Source organism: Panthera tigris, chromosome B1 (assembly GCF_018350195.1).
Source record: "Panthera tigris isolate Pti1 chromosome B1, P.tigris_Pti1_mat1.1, whole genome shotgun sequence".
NCBI lineage: Eukaryota > Metazoa > Chordata > Mammalia > Carnivora > Felidae > Panthera > Panthera tigris.
Genome location: NC_056663.1, coordinates 159,374,757 through 159,397,443, shown reverse-complemented (window position 1 = coordinate 159,397,443; position 22,687 = coordinate 159,374,757). Strand labels below are relative to the sequence as shown.

The window sequence follows — 22,687 nt, the reverse complement described above, 5'->3', positions numbered from 1 at the left end:
TTTGTGGGTCTAGTTCTGGGGTTTCTATTCTATTCCATTGGTCTATGTGTCTGTTTTTGTGCCAGTACCATGCTGTCTTGATGATGACAGCTTTGTAGTAGAGGCTAAAGTCTGGGATTGTGATGCCTCCCGCTTTGGTCTTCTTCTTCAAAATTACTTTGGCTATTCGGGACCTTTTGTGGTTCCATACAAATTTTAGGATTGCTTGTTCTAGCTTAGAGAAGAATGCTGGTGCAATTTTGATTGGGATTGCATTGAATGTGTAGATAGCTTTGGGTAGTATTGACATTTTGACAATATTTATTCTTCCAATCCATGAGCATGGAATGTTTTTCCATTTCATTATATCTTCTTCAATTTCTTTCATAAGCTTTCTATAGTTTTCAGCATACAGATCTTGTACATCTTTGGTTAGATTTATTCCTAGGTATTTTATGCTTCTTGGTGCAATTGTGAATGGGATCAGTTTCTTTATTTGTCTTTCTGTTGCTTCATTGTTAGTGTATAAGAATGCAATTGATTTCTGTACATTGATTTTGTATCCTGCAACTTTGCTGAATTCATGTATCAGTTCTAGCAGACTTTTGGTGGAGTCTATTGGATTTTCCATGTATAATATCATGTCATCTGCCAAAAGTGAAAGCTTGACTTCATCTTTGCCAATTTTGATGCCTTTGATTTCCTTTTGTTGTCTGATTGCTGATGCTAGCACTTCCAACACTATGTTAAACAACAGCGGTGAGAATGGACATCCCTGTCGTGTTCCTGATCTCAGGGAGAAAGCTCTCAGTTTTTCCTCATTGAGGATGATGTTAGCTGTGGGCTTTTCAAAAATGGCTTTTATGATGTTTAAGTATGTTCCTTCTATCCCGACTTTCTCGAGCGTTTTTATTAAGAAACGTTGCTGAATTTTGTCAAATCCCTTTTCTGCATCGATTGACAGGGTCATATGGTTCTTATCTTTTCTTTTATTAATGTGATGTATCACGTTGATTGATTTGCGAATGTTGAACCAGACCTGCATCCCAGGAATGAATCCCACTTGATCATGGTGAATAATTCTTTTTATATGCAGTTGAATTAGATTTGCTAGTATCTTATTGAGAATTTTTGCATCCATATTCATCAGAGATATTGGCCTGTAGTTCTCTTTTTTTACTGGGTCTCTGTCTGGTTTAGGAATCAAAGTAATACTGGCTTCATAGAATGAGTCTGGAAGTTTTCCTTCCCTTTCTATTTTTTGGAATAGCTTGAGAAGGATAGGTATTATCTCTGCTTTAAACGTCTGGTAGAACTCCCCTGGGAAGCCATCTGGTCCTGGACTCTTATTTGTTGGGAGATTTTTGATAACCGATTCATTTTCTTCGCTGGTTATGGGTCTGTTCAAGCTTTCTATTTTGTCCTGATTGAGTTTTGGAAGTGTGTGAGTGTTGAGGAATTTGTCCATTTCTTCCAGGTCGTCCAGTTTGTTGGCATAAAAGTTTTCATAGTATTCCCTGATAATTGCTTGTATTTCTGAGGGATTGGTTGTAATAATTCCATTTTCATTCATGATTTTATCTATTTGGGTCATCTCCCTTTTCTTTTTGAGAAGCATGGCTAGAGGTTTATCAATGTGTTTATTTTTTCAAAAAACCAACTCTTGGTTTTGTTGATCTGCTCTACAGTTTTTTTAGATTCTATATTGTTTATTTCTGCTCTGATCTTTATGATTTCTCTTCTTCTGCTGGGTTTAGGCTGTCTTTGCTGTTCTGCTTCTATTTCCTTTAGGTGTGCTGTTAGATTTTGTATTTGGGATTTTGCTTGTTTCTTGAGATAGGCCTGGATTGCAATGTATTTTCCTCTCAGGACTGCCTTCGCTGCATCCCAAAGCGTTTGGATTGTTGTATTTTCATTTTCGTTTGTTTCCATATATTTTTAAATTTCTTCTCTAATTGCCTGGTTGACCCACTCATTCTTTAGTAGGGTGTTCTTTAACCTCCATGCTTTTGGAGGTTTTCCAGACTTTTTCCTGTGGTGATTTCAGGCTTCATAGCATTGTGGTCTGAAAGTATGCATGGTATGATTTCAATTCTTGTGTACTTATGAAGGGCTGTTTTGTGACCCAGTTTATGATCTATCTTGGAGAATGTTCCATGTGCACTCAAGAAGAAAGTATATTCTGTTGCTTTGGGATGCAGAGTTCTAAATATATCTGTCAAGTCCATCTGATCCAATGTATCATTCAGGGCCCTTGTTTCTTTATTGACTGTGTGTCTAGATGGTCTACCCATTTCTGTAAGTGGAGTGTTAAAGTCGCTATACAATTACTACATTCTTATCAATAGGTTGCTTATGTTTGTGAGTAATTGTTTCATATATTTGGGTATACACATTTATAATTGTTAGTTCTTCTTGATGGATAGACCCTGTAATTATTATATAATGCCCTTCTTAATCTCTTGTTACAGCCTTTAATTTAAAGTCTAGTTTGTCTGATATAAGTATGGCTACTCCAGCTTTCTTTTGACTTCCAGTAGCATGATAAATAGTTCTCCATCCCCTCACTCTCAATCTGAAGGTGTCCTCAGGTCTAAAATGAGTCTCTTGTAGACAGCAAATAGATGGGTCTTGTTTTTTTATCCATTCTGATACCCTGTGTCTTTTGGTTGGCGAATTTAGTCCATTTACATTCAGTGTTATTATAGAACGATATGGGTTTAGAGTCATTGTGATGTCTGTATGTTTTATGCTTGTAGCGATGTCTCTGGTACTTTGTCTCACAGGATCCCCCTTAGCATCTCTTGTAGGCTGGTTTAGTGGTGATGAATTCCTTCAGTTTTTGTTTGTTTGGGAAGACCTTTATCTCTCCTTCTATTCTAAATGACAGATTTGCTGGATAGAGGATTCTCGGCTGCATATTTTTCCTGTTCATCACATTGAAGTTCGCCTGCCAAGTTTCAGAAGAGAGATCGGTCACGAGTCTTACAGGTCTCCCTGTATATGTTAGAGCACGTTTATCCCTCGCTGCTTTCAGAATTTTCTCTTTATCCTTGTATTTTGCCAATTTCACTATGATATGTCGTGCAGAAGATCGATTCAAGTTACGTCTGAAGGGAGTTCTCTGTGCCTCTTGGATTTCAATGCCTTTTTCCTTCCCCAGATCAGGGAAGTTCTCAGCTAGTATTTCTTCAAGTACACCTTCAGCACCTTTCCCTCTCTCTTCCTCCTCTGGAATACCAATTATGCGCAGATTATTTCTCTTTAGTGCATCACTTAGTTCTCTAATTTTCCCCTCATACTCCTGGATTTTTTTTATCTCTCTTTTTCTCAGCGTCTTCTTTTTCCATAATTTTATCTTCTAGTTCACCTATTCTCTCCTCTGCCTCTTCAATCCGAGCCATGGTCGTTTCCATTTTATTTTGCAGCTCGTTTATCGCAATTTTTATGTCCTCCTGACTATTCCTTAGTCCCTTGATCTCTGTAGCAATAGATTCTCTGCTCTCCTTTATACTGTTTTCAAGCCCAGCGATTAATTTTATGACTATTATTCTAAATTCACTTTCTGTTACATTGTTTAAATCGTTTTTGATCAGTTCATTAGCTGTTGTTATTTCTTGGAGATTCTTTTGCGGGAAATTCTTCCATTTGGTCATTTTGGATAGTTTCTGGCGTGGTGTGGAACTGCAGGGCACTTCCCCTGTGCTGTCTTGAATAATCGTGTTGGTGGGTGGGGCTGCAGTCAGACCTGATGTCTGCCCCCAGCCCACCGCTGGGGCCACAGTTAGACTGGTGTGTGCCTTCTCTTCCCCTCTCCTAGCGGCGGAATTCACTGTGGGATGGCGTGGTCCGTCTGGGCTAGTTGCACACTGCCAGACTTGTGGTGCTGGCGATCTGGCATATTAGCTGGGATGGATAGGCAAGGTGCACGGGGGCGGGAAGGGTAGGCTCAACTCGCTTCTCCTTCGTGATCTGCTTCGGGAGGGGCCCTGCGGCAGTGGGAGGAAGTCAGACCCGCCACCCGAGGTGTGGATCTGCAGAAGCACAACGTTGGGTGTTTGCACGGTGCCAGCAAGTTCCCTGGCAGGAACTGGTTCCCTTTGGGATTTTGGCTGGGGGATGGGCAAGGGAGATGGCGCTGGCGAGCGCCTCCCCCCTTCTCCCCCCCCCCTTCCCCCGCCAAACTGAGCTCTGTGGTCCAGGGCTCAGCAACTCTCCCTCCCGTTGTCCTCCAGCCTTCCCACTCTCCGAGCAGAGCTGTTAACTTATAACCTTCTAGATGTTAAGTCCCGCTCGCTGTCCAAACACATTCCGTCCGGCCCCTCCGCTTTTGCAAGCCAGACTCGGGGTCTCTGCTTGGCCGGTGGGCCGCCCCTCCTCCCCGGCTCCCTCCCGCCAGTCTGTGTAGTGCGCACCGCCTCTCCGCCCTTCCTACCCTCTTCCGTGGGCCTCTCGTCTGCGCTTGGCTCCAGAGACTCCGTTCTGCTAGTCTTCTGGAGGTTTTCTGGGTTATTTAGGCAGGTGTAGGTGGAATCTAAGTGATCAGCAGGACGCGGTGAGCCCAGCGTCCTCCTATGCCACCATCTTCCCCAGAACTCCCCTATTTACCTATTTTGAGAGGGAAAGAGAGAGAGAGCCTGAGAGCTCACAGAAGGGGCAGAGAGAGGGAAAGAGAGAATCCCAAACAAGTTCTGCACTGTCAGTGCGGAACTTGATGTGGGGCTCGAACCCACGAACCATGAAATCATAACCTGAGCCGAAGTCAGACACTTAAGAGACTGAGCCACCCAGGTATCCCAAGTAAATGCAAATTTTAAAACCTTAATTTGGATTGCAAATGATCTGAGTGGGGAAAACCATCATGTAGCCACTCTGCTGCCCAGTGCCAGAGCTCCTGTTGAGATGGGAAGTGGGGAGCACAGTGGAAAACCATGAGATTTTAGATATGGACAGGAAGGACCTTAGACATCATCTGTTGCAACTTCCTTACTTACAGAGGAGGGAGCTAACACCTGGAGCACTAGAAGATTCATCCAAGAGCACATGGTTAGTTATTAACATATCCATGCCCAGAACCCATGTCTCTTACTTTCTGGTTCAAGGCCAGACCCCTTTTCTTCTCAAGGCTATATCTATATGTCATCAGGTTCTGCTGTTTTGGCAAATTTGATTTCAGAAGCAATCTGTTTTTCTTCTGTTTCCTGTTCTTTGTTGTTATTAGTAATATTTTCCATGTAAAAAAAGGTATAAAGGATAACATAATAATTACTTGTGCATTTGCCACCAACTTTAAGCTATTAAAACATTACAAATCTAGTTAAAGCCCCTTTCCTGGTTATATTTCCCTCCCTATCTCCTAGAGGTGACTACTATCTTGAATTTGTCACTTAGCTCTCCTATGTATATCTCTGTACTTTTTTTTTTTTACTTTTTTTTTTTTTAACGTTTATTTATTTTTGAGACAGAGAGAGACAGAGCATGAACGGGGGAGGGTCAGAGAGAGGGAGACACAGAATCTGAAACAGGCTCCAGGCTCTGAGCTGTCAGCACAGAGCCCGACGCGGGGCTTGAACTCACGGACCGCGAGATCATGACCTGAGCCGAAGTCGGCCGCTTAACTGACTGAGCCACCCAGGCGCCCCGTGTACTTTTATTAAAAGTGAGTGTTACTAAACAGTCATTGTGCAAAAATTAAACATTATATAAAAGGTATGTCAAATGTATTCTCAATTTGTTTTTATTTCATTCAGTCTTGTTTATGATGTTTCTCCTTGTTGCTATATATATTGCTCCATTTCACTCATTTCCACTGCTATGTAGTTTTCCATTTTATGAATATACCCTATTTCTGTATTCTCTTGCTGATATGCAGGCTGTTTTTAGTTTGTTCAAAAATGATGCTGCTATGAATACTCTTAACTTTCCTGTGCATATGTGTAAAAGTTTATTTAGGGTATGTCTCTCTGGGTGGAATTGCTAATTCATAGGTTGTGTACATTTTCAGTCTTTCCAGATACTGCCAAATTATTCTGTAAAGTGGTTGCACCAGTTTACATTCCTACTTAATAGTATGAGTTCCTGTTGTTCCACATCCTTGCCAGCCATGATTTTGTGCCAGTCTGATGCATTTTATTTTCTCTCATTATGAATGAATATCAGCATCTCTTTTATATTTATTGGCCACTTGGATTTTTTAAAGTCTATTTTTTTTTCTTTTTCTAATGAGACTCCTAGAGAGGGAATGGACTGAGTGGTCCTACTGTGCACTTCCTCATTTTAGAAATGAGGAAACAGGGGCTGGACAAATGTAGTGACTAGTTCAAGGTCCTCACACAGACAAAAACCAAGGGGCCGTGCCTCCCAGCCTTCTGTTGTTTCTATATTACCAAATAGTCAAATCATGCATTTGGATGAATTACCTTTTTGGTATTTTTTATTATTTTTTATTTTTTAAAAATGTTTATTTATTCTTAGAGAGAGACAGACCGACAGAGCATGAGCAAGGGAGGGACAGAGAGAGAGGGAGACACAGAATCCAAAGCAGGTTCCAGGCTCTAAGCTGTCAGCACACAGCCTGATGTGGGGCTCGAACTCACAAACTGTGAGATCATGACCTGAGCCGAAGACAGATGCTTAACTGACTGAGCCACCCAGGCACCCCCTTTTTTGGTATTGTGAAGAACAGGGTCCAGGGCTAAACCTACCGATTAGAAGAGTTTAATTAGTGACTATGTGGATTACATGTGTGACTTTGTTTTATTTGAACTTTCTGAAAACCCAGACCATCATCTCCTTGTTTAAAAGCCTTCTAGGTTTCCCATTGCTCCTTGGAGAGTCAGAACTGCTTAACTCTCTCTGCTGGATTGGGCCTCTCCTGCCTCTTCAGGCTCTGCTGGGTCCCTCCTTGTCTGTCCTCCAGCCACACTGGCTTTCTTTTGGCTTCACACTTGGCTTCACATTTGCCCAGCTCCCTTTCTCAACAGGGCCCTTGCGTTCTCTCTCTCTGCCTGCAGCTCTCCCCTTCTCCTCTCCTCCCTCTGGCTCATCCTTGTTAGGGACTCTCATTGTCACTTCCTGGGGGAAGCCCTCCTGAACTCTCCTACTAACCCACATCCCTACTCTGTACTCACAAGGCTGATATGTTTCATAGCACCCATCATAGCTGCAGGTTTACATTTAAGTGTATAGTTACTTATTAAGGTTTCTCTTCTCCATGAGTCCTTAAGCCCCATGAAGTCAGGAACTATGTTTTTGCTTACCATTCTATCCCTAGCTTTTAGCAATATGCCTGTCATATGGTTGGAACTCGCTCAGTGTTTGTGGAATGAGTAAATGAATAAATGGTTAGTCTTTAAAAAGCTCATCTTACCTTGCCTCTCTGGAGGCACACTGTCTATATCTAATTGGAGTCACCCATTTCCTTCACACCATAGCCCTGCACTATGTTCTCAGAGAAAGAGCGATACTATATGGACTGTATTGAAGATTTATATACATGACTCAAAGGACATGGCAAGGGGAGAGGTAGAAGGAAAGAAAAAGGAAAAAGGAGGGTTAGACATTGGAAGGAGGAATGCTAGATCATTAGCTGCCTGATTTGGGGAGCCTGCAGAATGGGTCATTTGAACTCTCTGAGCCAGTGCAGCTAGCTGGCTGGATGAACGCCAAATCTAAGAGAGTCTGGACAGTGGTTTGATGGGCCATTAACTTAGAAGGAAAAACTGAATAGATCTTAGCTGAGCCTTTCCTTCTAAGATTCTGGTTTGAAGAACTGAAAATGAGGGTATACTATAAGAATAAACAGTTTTGCTCCTTCCCCCAAGTTTATTGCTTCCACTTGCACAAGACAAATACGTGTTCTTTATATTACTAATCATTTTGTTACATTAATCCTTAAAGAATAGTAGAACTTCTGGCATAGTCCTGTGGAGAGTCTGTGTCCCAGTAGAAATCTTGCTTTTGTTATTAGGTTTTCTGTTCTGTGTCTTTTGTACATCTATGCATTGCCTTGGAGAGAAAATGAGACCTCTTTACCTTTTCATGAGTATGTGCGTAATTCTTACAACATTACATAGCCATAATTCTTCAATGTTATTCTTAATTCACTGTCAAAAGACAGAAGTTATTTCTGGATTGTTCACCTAGCAGTAGGTAGCAAACATGTTTTCAGGATGGATGAAAACCAACTGTCACATTTTCTGTTTAGTTTTGGTATCTCTTTCTTAGGAAGGAAGTTAAGAATTTCCTTTGTAAGTCTTTTTTCATGGTGATGGGAACTCAGGGTTCTCAGTGGAACATGCTCCATGTTTTCTTGGAGCTCTGTGCTTTCACTAAAAGCAGAGAACAACTATGATGTTGCAAGAATGCCAGGTAGAAACCTGGAAGCTTGTAAACAAAACTATCTGTGTCCAAAGAAGTGTAATGTCTTTTGCTAGGAAACAGAAGACATTTGCCTCTAGTTTATTATTGATCTTTCAAATGATTCTTCAAGGTAGTTAAGAGTTATGAAACTCTGAGCTTGGGTTATTTAATATGGTAGGAACAAAGTACAAACTTAAATCTGTTCCCATTTTAAAAAAAATAATAGGACTTGGCTGCAATTAAAGGACCTGTTTTATATGGTTGTGGGAGAGTAACATGAGGAAATATAAGTGAGTTCATGAGTTTAGAGATTGCTTCCTACATTATAAGCTCTATGTTAAGTGTTGGCTATTAATTATTTATTGTTGTCACTATTATCTGATGCCTTTTAATATTGCAAACTTAGGTTATCTTTTTCAGTGAAGAGGCAGCATCCTTTCCAACCTGTAATACCTTTGTTTTCTGTCAAAATTTATTGAGTCTAGAGACTAGGTACAATATGATTCTAAATGTGGAATATCTGTGATGTTTGTTGGATATTTATTATAGCTAATCTTACTCCCATCTTTCTGTTCTTGATACTTTACAGTTCCATCCCTGGAAAATCTAATAGTTTCTTCCATAGCTTTGGGCTAGTACCCTGATTAATGCTTTTTGTGGCCTCTACCTTTCATCAGAAATCTTCCAACCCCAAGCTCTTGTCCTCACTGAAACCTGTTTTCTGAAAAGTTGCTGGGTAGGTATTGAAGTTACCATGTTATGGTTTGGGCTCCTATTGAAGGACTTTCAGGCCCAGGTGGAATGGTTGTGTAGGGTGTTTTTTTGGGGCAGTGTGCTTTCTGAAATACCTTGATGCAGAGGCAGAACTGTCCCTGCAAGCTTGGGCTTCTTGTCTTTTTAAAGCTCTTCATAAAAACCCATTTGTTCCCAGGCCACACTTCCTCAAGCCAGATTCTCCCTGTCCTTTAGACTTGTGCAGGAGTTGGGAAGGGCCCTAGGGGTCCTTAGAATTACAAACCATAAATAACTGACAGAGCACAAGAGAGATGATAGAGGAGATAGGAAGTTCATGTCCCACGAGTGGATCTTCTCTATGAAGAATTATAGGACTAAACTCTGTGGACTGCTAGTGTTTAAAAGCACTCATCCTTATTGAAGGAGATTTGTACGTTTCTTGACCTTCTGACACTGTCAGTATGAGTAGTGTATTTGGAAAGTTCCAAGGCTGGCAAGATTGATTTATTCCAATCTGCACACCTTTTCAGTGTTAGCTGTGTGGAAATTTTCTCATTAGCCATAAGAAACCTGTTTTATACTCAGAACAGGTCATACAGTTCCCTAAAGCAAATACCAGGCTGGCTTATCTGAACATGGTGAGGGAAATCATTATTCTTTTTTCCTCTTTTTTCTTGATTTCTCTGTAACAGCTTGGTCTTTAATAATTGGATCTCATTTGGGTTGTACAAGAACATGAAAATATTTAATAAGCACCATTGAGTTATGTTGGTTGTCCTGGTGGAAAAGCACTAATATGTATTTACTAGAAAAGCATTAGGCATATTAAAGGCCAAGTTCTCTGTGTTCATACTAAGGCTATGCAAGTTAGAGTAGCACCTTCGGTGGCTCCAGAGATAATTGGTGAGCCTCTGTATTTTTTCCCTGTGTATAATGGGGGCAGTGATAATGCCTACCTTAAAGGGCTGTTGTATTTATAATTCAAGTCTGGCACATATGTACCCAGTAAATTTTAGCTACTGTCATTCCCTTTCTTCTCTTGTTTCTAACCTGACACCCTCTTCATCCTTTCTTTCCTTCTTTTTAGTTTTCCATGTTGTCATTTCCTTAGCTTTTGGACCTGTTGGGGCCCACAAGCCCTGGCAGTTCCATTGGTCTATTCAGGGCTACTCTGATAGAAATGAGATGTCTTTCTGTCTGTTTAGGAAGTTTCCAAGTTAGAGCTTCCTTTTCAGATCATTGAATGCAGACATTCATTCTGCCTTAGAGAAGGTGAACATGATTGGTTGTGCTATCTGAGATAGGCACTTACTGCCGGGAGGCAAGAAGAGAATGTGTTGATTCTCATGAAGAAGTTGTTTTAGGCCGTGGGGCTCACACATTTGTATATGAATACTTTTCTCTTTAGGAAATTACCTACATTTTAGTCTCAGTTAGGATTCAAACATTAGGCCATTGCTACTTGCTAAGTTTTCAGTCTTATTTAACAAGAGGGACCATAAACACTGTGTATGTAGATCCCTAGACCATGTTAGATCTAAAGATGCTGAGGGCCCTGTTGCTCTGGAAAGGTACTAAGTTTTGAAGTTTTCAGAGGGAAAAGAGATCTTTTCTGTTTGTTTTGTTGGGGTACATGACAAACTAGTAACTGTAATCCAGATCAGTTACTTTTGGTCAAAATGGGCTAGTTAGCTTAATTGCCTGCTTGCTGCCATTTTTCAATTACAAAGGGAAAAGTGTATTTATAGTTGAGAAACACTGCAAATACCACCTTAACTAAGTGATCAAGATTAATACCATCAACAATACAATATATCAGTACTCCTGATACAATGCAAATGAAGGACACAAAGTCACTTCTTTGGTATTTTTGCCTAAAATCCATAACCTTAATCCGATGTTGAGAAAATATCAGACAAACTCAAATTGAGAGAATATACAAATACAAATACAAATAACTCACCAGTACTCATCCAAAATATCAAGGTCGTGAAGGATGAGGAAAGACTGAGGAAGACCTGTCACAGATTAGAGAAGATCAAGTAGCCATAACAACTAAATGCCGTGTGAGATCCTGGATTGGATCCTCAAACAGAAACAGGTCATTAGGGGAACAGCTGGTAAAATTTGAGTAAGGCATGTAATTTAGTTAATATTGTTATACCAATGCTAATTTCCTGGTTTTAAAAATGGTTTTAAAAATGGGGGCGCCTGTGTGGCTCAGTCAGTTAAGCGTCTGACTTCGGCTCAGGTCATGATCTCGTGGTCCATGAGTTCGAGCCCCACGTTGGGCTCTGTGCTGACAGCTCAGAGCCTGGAGGCTTCTTCGGATTCTGTGTCTCCCTCTCTCTGTCCCTCCCATGCTCATGCTCTGTCTCTCTCTGTCTCTCAATAATAAATAAACATTGAAAAAAAATTTTTTTAAATGGTACTGTAGTTACATAGATTGTTAACATTAGGGAATGGTGAGTGAAAGGTAAATATGAACTCTAAAATTTGCACAACTTTTATAGGAATTTAAAATTATTTCAAAATTAAATATAAAGAAGAAATTAAAATAACATGGGTAAATTTTAAATATATATTTTAAAATGTTTATTTATTTTGAGAAAGAGGCAGGGAGAGAATGAATAGGGGAGGAGCAGAGAGAGAGGGAGAGAGAGAGAATCCCAGGTGGGCTCCACAATCAGTGTGGAGCCTGATGTGGGACTTAATCTCATGACTATGAGATCATGACCTGAGCCGAAATCAAGGGTCAGACACTTAGCCAGCTGAGCCACCCAGGTGCCCCAACATTGGTACATTTTAAAAATGTAATAAGATTTTTGGGGTGCCTGGGTGGCTTAGTCAGTTAAGCTTCCGACTTCAGCTTAGGTCACGATCTCGCGGTCCGTGAGTTTGAGCCCTGCATTGGGCTCTGGGCTGATGGCTCAGAGCCTGGAGCCTGCTTCCGATTCTGTGTCTCCCTCTCTCTCTGCCCCTCCCCCGTTCATGCTCTGTCTGTCTGTCTCAAAAGTAAATAAATTAAAAAAAAAAAAAAGCTGCTGAGGATTCAACTCAGTTTAAAAAAAAAATGTACTAAGATTTGGAAGATAAAGTTGAGGAAAACTCCCAGAAAGTAGAGAAAAAAGATAAAGAGAAAGAAAATATAAGAAAATTAGAGTATTAGTACTAGAGACCCAACATCCCAATCACAGGAAATCCACAAAGAAGGAGAAATGGAAGGGAGAAGGTCATCAAACAATTCAAGAAAATTTCACAGAACTGGAGAACATCAGTTTGCATGTTGAAAAGGCCCATTGAGAACTCAGCACAAGGGATGCAAGTTGACCCACACTAAGTCTTCGATGAGACATTGCAAAATATGTGGGATAAAGAGAGGATCTTAAACACTTTCAGAAAAAATGGAGAGAGCAGGGTATACACCCAATGTTAAGAATGAAACTGGCATCAAACTTCTCAGCAGCACTGTTGAAACACATGGGCACAGTAAAGCAGTAGAAAGAATACAGTAAGAAAATGAAGCAATGCCTTCAAAATTCTGAAGGAAGTATTTTAGCCATCCTCTTCTGCCTGCAGTATGCTCGTCCCTCTCCCTGAAACCCCCAATTAGGGTAGTGGAAGCAGACTGAGCACAGGTATTCCATCAGTTCAGATGCTGCCCCCTGCCTGCCCCTGTCCCGTCTCTTTAGTCCTGCTCACCTGCTGTTTCCTTTCTCCTTTCAGTGATATTTTTTTCTATGCCAAAACAGGAGAGGGAACAAAATAAAGTGAAATCCAATACAAAAAAAAATTATACCCTCTGTGTATGAGAGGGTATTTTCTTTTTAAAAATTTTAAAAAAATGTTTATTTCTTTTTGAGGGAGAGAGAGAAGAGACAGTGAGTGGGAGAGGGACAGAGAGAGAGGGAGACACAGAACTCGAAGCAGGCTCCAGGCTCTGAGCTGTTAGCACAGAGCCCAATGCAGGGCTTAAACTCACAAACTGTGAGATCATGACCTGAGCCAAAGTTGGATGCTTAACCGAGTGAGTCACCCAGGTGCACCAGTAAGTACATTTTCATACATTCAAGGTCTCAAAATTTTTACTTCCAAGGAAATTACCAGAAGATAACCTTCATCAAAGTAAAGATGTCAAAAAAAAAAAAAAAAAAAAAAAAGGAGACAGACCTGAAAGCACGAAATAGTGGCTTTAACACAAAAGTGAAACAAAGGGACTGTGCAGGGTGTTGGTGAAGGAAAATCTCAAAGATGACAACTTTGCGATTAGTCTAGAGAGCTAAATAGTCCAAATTTGAACAGGTGTGAAATCTTCAGGGGCCATGTTGTCAAGAAGGTGAAATTGACAGAATTTTTATTTACTTCATTAAGAGAAGATGTAAACAACTTGTGAATTTTCAAAATAATTGCAGTTAGATACATTCTGAAAATCAAGAACAAGACTCACTGAGGTTGGGGTTAGGGTATGAACAGGAATTGTTCAGGAAAAAGTAATCATTAGTATAGCATATGGTTAGCTGGAAATATCATTTATGTAGTAATAATGTAGACATTGAATAAAGAGCCATACAAAATGATGACTGTAGAAGGAGGATGGGAAGAGTGGGTTTGTAGGTATGGATTGAGAAGGGTGGGTGACTTCCATAGTGGGAAGTCTAAAAGATAGTAGATTTTTATAACTAAAAAATCAAGAGCAGCAATTTAACATTGCATATGGAGGTCAATGCCAAAAGAAACAATTAAAAGATTTTTATGTGGTTGCCTCTGGGAGGTGGGAAAAATGGGATGGGGACGGCACTGCTGGTTTGTGAAATGAGACGTGTAGGATATTTGGTTCTTTAAACTACTAGTATATATTTTGTGCTATTAAAGGAAATATAAATACAAAAAAGCTAACTAAGTTAAAGTAAAAACTAACCCCCCAAATGTAAGTTATTTGAAAAGTTTAACCCCCTCCCCCAATATTTAATTTACCCTAAGAAAGTGTATTTTTTTTATCCTTACATGGTAACTTTAAGAAGAGAGAGAGCTAAAAGTAACTGAAGGAGTTACTGTGAGAGGAAGCACTGACTTGGTACATGTGACAATTTGCCAATTGTCCTGGTTATCTGAACTATCTCAAAAACTTTTTGTTTTCTTTGAGAAAAAAGATACTCGTGGGCTAAAATAGAAATTACACCTAGACCACATTGCTTTGTGAAATCTGTGTTTAACACAGTCCTTTATTCTCCCTCACCCCCATTTCTTCTTTCTCGGTGGGGGTCAGGTATGGTGGTTACTTTTATCAGGTTATTGGTTTTTTAGGTTAGTATCAATTTTAGTAGTTAGGCTCCATTAATTTCTGGTTTGGAATATGGTCACTATAAGTAAAAGTGTTGCATCTAAGCCCAAAAAAAAAAAAAAAAAAAAAGGAAGAAAAAGAGAAAGAAAAAAAAATCCCAGATGGTAGGCTTATCTGTATATCTGTTCAGTCCAGTTGTCATGTGAAACCACTGTATTGAGGTCAACGGGATCCTAATGTGGACTTTGCTCGAACAGCTTGATTTGATTGACTCTCTCTGGATTAGTAAAAATTCTTGTTTCTGTAGTTGATATTAGCCAAAAGGTAGAGAAGTGGCAAATAAAATCTTGTTTCTAGGATGTGTTATTTAAAATTTTGGTCTTTATATTTTTATTTGACAAAATTTACTGTCTTGTTGTTCTATTGTCCATGCTAGTGTGTGTTGATGAATAAAAATGTCAGTTATTTTTGGTTGTTGGTCTTTTCTATGTGCTAAGTGAATCAACATTCACAATTGCACCAGTTTAACTGATAAATGCAAAATAAATGTGTTGTGAGATGACAGGCATTAAGTCTTTTTCATAGTTTGTAAAAAGCTATTTGGAGATTTATTTGAAAAAAAAAAGTTTTTTTTTCCATGTGACATTTCCATGGGACATTTTTAGTGATCATAGAAGAGTTTTATTGGAGGCTATGGGAACATGTTTCTTTATATTAATCCATTAAAAAATTATACTTTCGGTGCATTTTTAGAGGAGAAATGAAGTTGCTAAGATGGTTTTACAGAACTTGCTGTATTTTCTTGCCTTGATGCTTTGAAAGGCATGTGAATCTACCTCATCTCCGTTCCATCCCAGTACCCTGACAGCATCCTGTCATATCATGTATCTCACGGTATGTTTGATTCTCACACTAGACTATAAGCCTCTTGGAGATTGGATTGTGTTCTTTGTGGTATCCTTAGTGACTAGCATTGTTGCCTGGGGATGAAGTTAGATGAATACATGATTAAAATTTCTACAAAAAGCATTTTTTTCTATGAACTGATGATCGCTGGAAGCGTTCTCCATAGTGGAGCTCTCCAAAGCCATTCTTGTATAAATTAAAGTGTTAGAGAGCCTCCATAATAAATTTCAGAAAAAACGCTCTTCCCTTTTTAAAAATTTACCTCCCATGGAGGGTCATTGAATCCAAAAATGGTTACTGAGTGTAGGATCAGTTTGGAATATGTTCAACTATAAATAAACAGAAACCTAACAGTGGTTTAAGCAAATAAGGACTTTATTTGTCTCACATAGTAAAATGTCTGGGGTAGGCAGCCCATGGCTGATCTGGTGGCTCAGTGATGTCACCATAGACTCTGGCTCCTTCTGTTCTCCCATCCCTCCTTGTAGGTCTTGTGTTCGTGCTTGTCAGTTCGTGCCTGTTGCACCTCTAGGTATCATCTCCACGGTTCAGGCAGGAACGGCAAGAATGGTAAAGGGCTGAGGGGACATGCCAGCAGAATCTGGCCCCTTTAGAAACTTTCCTAGATGATACCTCTGTGACTCGTACTTACATTTCATTTGACAGAAATGGGTCATGGCTATGCCTAGCTGGAAGGGAGCCTGGGAAAATAAGTATTTAGCTTTTCAGCATCTGTAGGAAGAAGAGTAAGTAGATTGTAGATCATTTTCAGAAATGAATTTCAGAAACTAGATCTCCCTTTACATTTTGCTTCTTTTTAAAGAACTCTTCTGGATCACTATTAAACTTTAGGGTGAGACTTAGAGGTTCATAAACATCATCTAGTGATTTGCTCCCTTTATTAAAAAAGAATGAAATAGAGTAAAATAGAAAAGAATAGAGAATATCAGAGTGTATCTTACTTGGTTAGGGCAAGTATTTTGTGAAACACTGGGTCACAATGTAAGATATTTCTTACCTGTGCATTAAAAAATAATAATAACAAAACATCAAGAGGGTTGCCTGGGTGGCTCAGCTGGTTAAGCGTCTGACTCTTGATTTAAACTCAGGTCATGATCTCAAGATTGTGAGATCAAGCGCCGTATTGGGCTCTATGCTGGGAGTGGAGCCTGCTTAAGATTCTCTCTCTCTTCCTCTTGCCCATTTCCAGCTTGAGCGCATGCATGCATGTACTCTTTCTCTGTCTCTCTCTCTCTCTCTTTCAAAAAACAAAACAAAGCAAAGCAACCTAGAAAGGCATTGTTCTGGAGAATCATTGATTTTACAAGTATTGCTTTATTTATTACTATCATAAGCAATTTGGAGCATATGGGGAACTTACAATAAAGGAGATAAACCTGTGCATAAATACTTCTAATAGAGGAAGAAAGCTGTCTGTGCTGTGAAAGATACCAATAAAGTGCTATGAAAGGTCACTGGAATTCAATTTATAGTAATTCTAACAGGGGTAGAGGATGTGGTGAGTAGAGGTTTCGAAAGGTCTTTGAAGGGAGTCGCCTTTGAACTGAGACTTGAGTATTTTTTGTTTGCTCCTATAATGCACTGGGCATTATACCTGTGTCAGAGCGTGTTCATTTCAGAACCCTACACACAAGCAAATTTTGTAGAGTTATAAAAATTTTAGGAATACCTTTATTTTGTGGCACCTGGGTGGCTCCATTTGTTAGGCATCCGACTTCGGCTCAGGTCATGATCTCACGATTCATGAGTTCAAGCCCCACATCGGGCTCTGTGCTCACAGCTCAGAGCCTGGAACCTGCTTCAGATTCTGTGTCTCCCTCTCTCTCTGCCCCTCCCCTGCTTGCACTCTGTCTTTCTCTCCCTCTCTCCTTCAAAAATAAATAAACATTAAAAAAAAGTAAAAATACTTAAAAAAGAATATCTTTATTTCATGATGGGCCTATTAATTTTGCCTCTTTCAAAAATGACTGCATTTCCTAAATCCCAGACTATCAGGATGACTTTTGGCTAAGTCATCCTTACCTCCAGGTCTCAGGTAATAATTGGCTGTTCCTGTATTAATGGAAAAATTTGATCATACATGGATGTACTCCTCTATTTTTCCAGTTATTATGGAACTATAAAGTTGGTGTTGGTAACAAAACAAAACTTGTTTAAAAATCAAAGTGCCCCTGGACTCATAAAATCTCAGTGTTGCAAGATGCTTCAGATATATATGGTCCAACCTCACCTAACTCATACTGAGGAAATGGAGATTTATAAACAAAGTAATGAACAATAAGCCAGGAACCCAACCTGGGTCGCTGACTTCTTAGTCCATTGCTGTTTTTCACTACCTCCAGTTAGCAATTTTAAGAGGGAAGAGGAAGTAAGGAAGTCAGGAGAATGCTATTCCAGAACTCTCTGTTGCTAGATACAAAATTATTTCACACTTCGAAAATTATTTGCTATTAGTATCAAAGTAAATTGTTTCCTTCCCACTGCTCTGTTCCTCTGGTCAGCATTCTCTGGGTTCTACAGTCATTAGAATTCTGAGGTTACTGCTGAGGATACAGTGACCCATTTTCAGAATCAAAACGATCAGCCAATCTGTCTCCTTGCCAGTCAGTGTTAGGTGTTTGCTGCTCCTTCTTTTCTTCTGCCTGCACTCTTGAATAATTGCTTTAACCAGCAAGCATGGTCATCTTCCCTGTGTGGTACAGAAGAAGGTGATAATAAGGTGTACCAGTCCTATCCACTAAGAGATTATAATAAATTTTCTTTCTCATGTGCATATATAGATCATATCTAGTTCCTTGGGTGATTTGACTCCTGCTCTTTGACTCAGGAACATAGCAGTCATATTTTGGTTTCATAATAGCATAAGGGAAAAAGAACTTCTGTAAGAAAAAAATTAAAAAATATTTTATCTAGAGCCTGGACATGGTAAGATAGACTCCTTACACAATCAATATAGGTATTATTGTCTTCATTTCTATAGGGGTAGACATTCTGGTCTTCATTTAACAGAGTAAGTAATGGGAGATGTAATTGAATCCCAGATCCTTCTAATTCTACTTTGTACTGCACCATGGTGGTCATATAGGATTAGAAAGGGATCTTTGCCTAGTAGATTTCTTGAAAGGACTGGGTATTCACAGGCTTTGGTGTAGCAATTTCAATTCTCATCATCGTTTGTTTGTCAAACCTCTGCTCTATATTTTTTAGCCTCCTTATTGTAAGTAAATGTTATGCAATTAAAAAATGTGTGTCAAAAACACTAACTTGAGAAGATGTATGCATCCTCATGTTCATTGCAGCAGCAGCATTTATATATATAGTCAAGATAAGGAAATAGCATAAATGTCCATTGATGCATAAACAGATAAAGAAGATGTGGTATATATAAACAATAGAGTATTAATGAACCATAAAAGAAAATGAAATCTTGCCATTTACAACAACATAGATTGGCCTCAAGAGCATTATGCTGATTGCACTAAGTTAGATAGGGAAAGACAGATCCAAGTATGATCTCTCATATATGGAATCTTAAAAAAATAAAAAGCAAGTTTATAGACACAGAGAACAGAATGGTGGTGCTGGAGGCAAGGTGTGGGAGGTGGGGTGGAAGAAATGGCTAAACTGTGTTTTTTGTTGTTGTTTTTAACATATATTGAATTAAAAGGTTAAAAAAAAACCATAAAATTGCTGCACTAGGGGAAAAAATGATGTAAGGTCAAGTCAGCGTGGGAGCTTCTGGGAAAGATTTTACACTGTGATAAAGCAGGGAGCCACATGACTAGAAAATCCTTTTTTTTTTTTTTTTTTTTTTTTTTTTAACCACCACTCCTTCCTTCCTGTTTGGGAAATGGGCTTTTAAGCAAGGATGAGATGCTTGAGCTGTGGCAGCCATTTTGTGACCATGAAGGAAGATTTTTCCCCAAGATGCTGAGGATGGAGGGAAGGAAGCACAGAAAGAGCCTGAGTCCTCAGTGATATTGCTGAGCTCTAAACCAGTTCTGAAAACTTAAGACTTTTTGTTATGTACAAAGTGAAATGCACATATTGTTTAAGCCCCTGTTAGTTGGGTAATCTTTTACCTGTGGCCCAAAATATCCTAAATAATACCTTCTTTCTTTTTTTTTTTTGTAATGATACCCTCTGAGAGAGATGTCCATCCCCAGAGGGTAACATTTTAAAATATGTCATCTTTAGAATGGACAAAAGATCAGTTATTTAGAAACCTCTTTAATCTGACATGGTGTATTTACCCCTAAGTGTTCCACAAAGTATAGAATCACTATATTTTATTGCACCCAGAGTCATGTGATCTGTGACATATACCAAAGTACAAAATTACTGTATTGGATTGCATTCAGAGTCATATGGTCTGTGACATATGCCAACTTTGCTTTTGCCAGAAATTTAATGCTTGTAATTTCTGTTCACAGACAGTATTGCAGAACGGCACTTTGAGCCTCTTTCTTCCTCATTGGTTGTCCATCATCTTCACCCCTACACCAGGTGGGACTGGTTTATTTGCCTGGTGAGTACAGGATAAAAAATGATTTTTTTTTGAAGTGCCATAGTACATCTTTGGCTTTTTCCAACTGAGTGGATTTTTAATTTTTAAAATTGCTTTTCCATAAAAATGGCTATACTTTGTGAATATTGAAACTATAACTTATTTCTATCTGACTGACAGATTTTCATCATTAATGACAGTGAGACGTATGTAATGCCATTATGATAAGATACATCAACCATAGGCTAATCTTCAACTGAATCACAAGGACTACAGAGTTCATCTGGCCCACACTCTTTATCTTATACAATCCAGGTTATCCCTTTCCCTGTCCTGCATGCTCCTGAGTTCTTTCATTTGTTCATTTGTTTGTTCGTCCATTCATTAATTCATTGATTCATCGAGAATACTTACTGTCACATGCTAAGCACTGGATTGGATCCTGAGGATACAGGGATGAATACATTTTTTGACTTCAGCATGCCTATAAATCTTTGGGAAGAAACAGACTCACTTACTGTTAATTATGATACAATTTATTAAGTAGAGTAATGGACCCATAATTATGGAAGCTTTGAGGACAAATTAGTTCATTCTGACTAAACATTTTCATGTTTCAATGGATGATTAGAAAACCTAGGGTTTTTTTTTTCATAGATATTTAGAAATGTGTAGAATAGAAAAATATCAGAAGCAGCAGGTTACTTAATATCAACAGGGAACAAGAGTGCAACAAGAGTGCAATCATTTCTCAATCAAGTTCTTTGTATAGTGACAATTGTATGTACATAATCAGAGAATGAGTCAGTCTATAATGTATAGTGAATTATTTTTTACTCAACAAAATACTCTTTAAGTGGGCCATTCATTGAGAGATGGAAATAGATTTTAGAAACATATGGAGCAATATAGACAGTTATTTATTAAGTTCCTGCCATATGGCCAGAATTGTAGTAAGATTCATCACTGTCACCATTATGGTAGCCAACATTTATTGAGTGCCTTCTCTGTGCCATTCACTGTATGAAGCACTTTACATCCCTCATCTCATTGAATTCTCACAAAAATTGTACATGGTGTGATAGTTGCTATGATACCCTCATTGTACAGATAAGGAAATTGAAGCCTGCAGATTGTGTGACTTACCTATGACTATCTAGCTTCTGAGTGGCAGAGTTAGGACTCTCTCAGAACCTGTGGGTAGGAGAGCTGACAACACTGACTTCATCTTTGGCCCCCCATCTTGTTTGTGCCTATGCAACCATCTCCCTCAGGGTAACGTGTTCCAAGCCTTGGAGGTTAATGTATGCCCTGACCAGAATGCAGAAAGGCTTGTTTTAATGTTTCCTAAAGTGGCAGGCACACAGAGGTCCTACTTTAAGGTAACTAGTAGAGATGCCTGGCACACCTAAGGTGCCACTTTAGATAATTGCCCTGTGACCTCACCACTGTGCCCCTTGCTCCATAAAACTGTGGGTTAAGATCTGGACTGGGGGGAGCCTGGGGCAGAGAATGGCTGTGTAGGGCCTGGATCATCCATCTTCTTGATTTCCCCGTCAGTTAGTTACCCTGAATAAAACTGAAAATGGTATGGAGTGGCTTCCTTCAGTTTTGCGTCTCAAAGTACCTTCTCATTCTGGAGGATACTTTACTGACCCTCCTCCACCTTCTAACATCATGTTCTTAACTTTTCTGGGTAAAAGAAGTAAAAGGTAGGCATCTGTAGTTTAGGAAAGTTTATGCTTTTTTATCACACGGTTACATTTTAAGGAATGATGCGAAACTGTATGCAATCAAGTTCCATCCTCAATTGTTTTTCTTCCCTGTGACATCTTCCCAGCCAATCTCATCTAGCCCCCTGATTCTAATCCCCATCTCTCAAATGGAGACTTCTAAAGCTATATCAGCAAGCCCCACCTTGCTCCAGACTGCTTTTCCATTTCTACTGGACGTCTGCCTACAGGTGTCCCATAGACATTTCATACACAGTGGATCTAAAGAGAAACTTAGGAGCTGCTCATCTGTGTATGCTCATTCTGTTCCAGAATTCATTAATGGCTTGCCATCCACGCCCTTCCTCAAATGACAGGCATCCAGCTGTTGCCCTTCCTTTCTTCCACCTTCCTGTAGCTATCTCCACTTTAATCTCTGATTTTCACTGCCACCAGTCATTTATCTGAGGTATTCTGATTTCAAGATTTTGTGGTAAAATTAATTAAGTAGATCTCTTGGAGATGAAACAACTCAATATGAAGAGACTGCTTGGATATGAAGAAAAAGTCCATGCCAAATGAACTTCCACTGGTTATATATTTAATTTGTTTTAATATTTATTTATATTTGAGAGTGAGAGAGACAGAGCGCGAGAGGCTGAGGGGCAGAGAGAGGGAGACACAGAATTCGAAGCAGGCTCCAGGCTCTGAGCTCTCAGCACAGAGCCTGATATGGGGCTTGAACGGCGAACCGTGAGATCATCACCTGAGCCGAAATTGGATGCTTAACCAGCTTAGCCACCCAGGCCCCCCCTATATACTTAATTCTGACATACATGTCAGAATTCTGTCTTAATTTCAAAGCAGCTGAAGTTTGGAACTTACTTCGAGCTATTTCTTCCTGCTTCTGTAGCACTTGGTGTGTTTCTCTGTGATCTCACTGGTCACATTTTCATAAATATTTTTTATTTGTTATTCCATTGAATAGCAGAGACTTTGCTCCTTTGGTTTGACCGGTGAGGCCCGACCACCACCAACAGGCACACTGCTAGACACACAGAAGACATTTACCAATGCTTGCCAGTTCAAGGAATGAGTCTCATAACTTTAAAATTGAAAATTAACCACAAATGGGCTAGGAAAGCATCATTTAATTTTCTAAGAAGTTATCAACTTGTTCTCTAC

The 22,687-nt window shown here is 39.5% G+C and overlaps 1 protein-coding gene across 2 annotated transcripts in view; it reads left to right on the top strand.

The window, feature by feature from the left end:
• Nucleotides 1-22,687, top strand: part of CEP135 (centrosomal protein 135) — a 237,798-nt gene that overhangs the window by 149,270 nt on the left and 65,841 nt on the right. For both annotated transcript variants that reach the window (XR_006217005.1, XR_006217004.1), the window contains one exon: nt 19,717-19,811. The gene's annotated coding sequence lies outside the window, so the exon portion shown is untranslated. The remainder of the gene's footprint in view (nt 1-19,716; nt 19,812-22,687) is intronic.